The sequence below is a fragment of the Taudactylus pleione genome, unplaced genomic scaffold (assembly GCF_031769625.1).
Source record: "Taudactylus pleione unplaced genomic scaffold, aTauple2 ptg001778l, whole genome shotgun sequence".
NCBI classification, from domain to species: Eukaryota; Metazoa; Chordata; class Amphibia; order Anura; family Myobatrachidae; genus Taudactylus; species Taudactylus pleione.
The window spans coordinates 567,501-570,000 of record NW_028286175.1 but is presented as its reverse complement, the minus strand read 5'-3'; the positions used below and the strand labels follow the sequence as shown (position 1 = coordinate 570,000).

Here is a 2,500-nt window from a genome sequence, read left to right as displayed (position 1 = left end):
ACTTGAGTTAAGAAGTAATAGAGGTGTAAATTTAATGCTTTTGAGCACCTACAGCCAAACCACACTGGACATGCCCAATCTCGTCTGATCTTGTAAGCCTTGCTGTGTTGGGCCTGGTTTGTACTTGGATGGGAGACCACCTGGGAATACCAGTTGCTGTAGGAAATTTTATACAGCCAAAACATTCTTTTCTATTTCATTTTACATTTAATTTTTTCAACTTATCATTGAATTTACTTGAGTTAAGAAGTAAAAGAGATCTAAAGTTAATGTTTTTGAGCACCTACAGCCAAACCACACTGCACATGCCCAATCTTGTTTGATCTTGGAAGCTATGCAGTGTTGGGCCTGGTTAGTACTTTGATGGAAGACCACCTGGGAATACCAGGTGCTGTAGGTAATTTTATACTGCCATAACATTCTTTTCTATTACATTTTACATTTAATTTTTTCAACTTATCAATGAATTTACTTGAGTTAAGAAGTAATAGAGGTCTAAAGTTAATGGTTTTGGGCACCTACAGCCAAACCACACTGGACGTGCCCAATCTCGTCTGATCTTGGAAGCTATGTAGTGTTGGGCCTGCTTAGTACTTGGATGGGAGACCACCTGGGAATACCAGGTGCTGTATGTAATTTTAGACAGCCAAAACATTATTTTCTATTATATTTCCATTTAATTTTTTCAACTTATCAATGAATTTACTTGATTTAAGAAGTAAAAGAGGTCTAAAGTTAATGTTTTTGAGCACCTACAGCCAAACCACACTGGACATGCCCAATCTCGTCTGATCTTGGAAGCTATGCAGTGTTGGGCCTGGTTAGTACTTGGATGGGAGACCACCTGGGAATACCAGGTGCTGTAGGTAATTTTATACAGCTATAACATTCTTTTCTATTACATTTTACATTTAATTTTTTCAACTTATCAATGAATTTACTTGAGTTAAGAAGTAATAGAGGTCTAAAGTTAATGTTTTTGAGCACCTACAGCCAAACCACACTGGACATGCCCAATCTCGTCTGATCTTGGAAGCTATGCAGTGTTGGGCCTGGTTAGTACATGGATGGGAGACCCCCTGGGAATACCAGGTGCTGTAGGTAATTTTATACTGCCATAACATTCTTTTCTATTACATTTTACATTTAATTTTTTCAACTTATCAATGAATTTACTTGAGTTAAGAAGTAATAGAGGTGTAAATTTAATGCTTTTGAGCACCTACAGCCAAATCACACTGGACATGCCCAATCTCGTCTGATCTTGTAAGCCTTGCTGTGTTGGGCCTGGTTTGTACTTGGATGGGAGACCACCTGGGAATACCAGTTGCTGTAGGAAATTTTATACAGCCAAAACATTCTTTTCTATTACATTTTACATTTAATTTTTTCAACTTATCATTGAATTTACTTGAGTTAAGAAGTAAAAGAGATCTAAAGTTAATGTTTTTGAGCACTTACTGTCAAACCACACTGGACATGCCCAATCTCGTCTGATCTTGGAAACTATGCAGTGTTGGTCCTGGTTAGTACATGGATGGGAGACCCCCTGGGAATACCAGATGCTGTAGGTAATTTTATACTGCCATAACATTCTTTTCTATTACATTTTACATTTAATTTTTTCAACTTATCAATGAATTTGCTTGAGTTAAGAAGTAATAGAGGTGTAAATTTAATGCTTTTGAGCACCTACAGCCAAACCACACTGGACATGCCCAATCTCGTCTGATCTTGGAAGCTATGCAGTGTTGGTACTGGTTAGTACTTGGATGGGAGACCACCTGGGAATACCAGGTGCTGTAGGTAATTTTATACAGCCATAACATTCTTTTCTATTACATTATACATTTAATTTTTTCAACTTATCAATGAATTTACTTGAGTTAAGAAGTAATAGAGGTCTAAAGTTAATGTTTTTGAGCACCTACAGCCAACCCACACTGGACATGCCCAATCTCGTCTGATCTTGGAAGCTATGTAGTGTTGGGCCTGGTTAGTACTTGGGTGGGAGACCACCTGGGAATACCAGGAGCTGTAGGTAACTTTATACTGCCATAACATTCTTTTCTATTACATTTTACATTTCATTTTTCAACTTATCATTGAATTTACTTGAGTTAAGAAGTAAAAGAGGTCTAAAGTTAAGGTTTTTGAGCACCTAAAGCCAAACCACACTGGACATGCCCAATCTTGTCTGATCTCGGAAGCTATGCAGTGTTGAGCCTGGTTAGTACTTTGATGGAAGACCACCTGGGAATACCAGGTGCTGTAGGTAATTTTATACTGCCATAACATTCTTTTCTATTACATTTTACATTTAATTTTTTCAACTTATCAATGAATTTACTTGAGTTAAGAAGTAATAGAGGTCTAAAGTTAATGGTTTTGGGCACCTACAGCCAAACCACACTGGACGTGCCCAATCTCGTCTGATCTTGGAAGCTATGTAGTGTTGGGCCTGCTTAGTACTTGGATGGGAGACCACCTGGGAATACCA

The 2,500-nt window shown here is 37.9% G+C and overlaps 1 non-coding gene and 8 pseudogenes across 1 annotated transcript; all 9 read left to right on the top strand.

The window, feature by feature from the left end:
* Window positions 1-281: 281 nt before the first annotated feature.
* LOC148438597 (5S ribosomal RNA) lies at window positions 282-400 on the top strand (annotated as a pseudogene).
* Window positions 401-516: 116 nt separating this feature from the next.
* Window positions 517-635, top strand: LOC148438596 (5S ribosomal RNA; annotated as a pseudogene).
* A 115-nt stretch (window positions 636-750) lies between these two features.
* Window positions 751-869, top strand: LOC148438595 (5S ribosomal RNA). The gene has a single exon (XR_015876285.1). It is a non-coding gene; the product is annotated as a 5S ribosomal RNA (ribosomal RNA).
* A 116-nt stretch (window positions 870-985) lies between these two features.
* LOC148438594 (5S ribosomal RNA) lies at window positions 986-1,104 on the top strand (annotated as a pseudogene).
* A 351-nt stretch (window positions 1,105-1,455) lies between these two features.
* Window positions 1,456-1,574, top strand: LOC148438593 (5S ribosomal RNA; annotated as a pseudogene).
* Window positions 1,575-1,690: 116 nt separating this feature from the next.
* Window positions 1,691-1,809, top strand: LOC148438592 (5S ribosomal RNA; annotated as a pseudogene).
* Window positions 1,810-1,925: 116 nt separating this feature from the next.
* On the top strand, window positions 1,926-2,044 carry LOC148438591 (5S ribosomal RNA; annotated as a pseudogene).
* Window positions 2,045-2,159: 115 nt separating this feature from the next.
* LOC148438590 (5S ribosomal RNA) lies at window positions 2,160-2,278 on the top strand (annotated as a pseudogene).
* A 116-nt stretch (window positions 2,279-2,394) lies between these two features.
* LOC148438589 (5S ribosomal RNA) overlaps window positions 2,395-2,500 on the top strand; it is a 119-nt pseudogene continuing 13 nt past the window's right edge.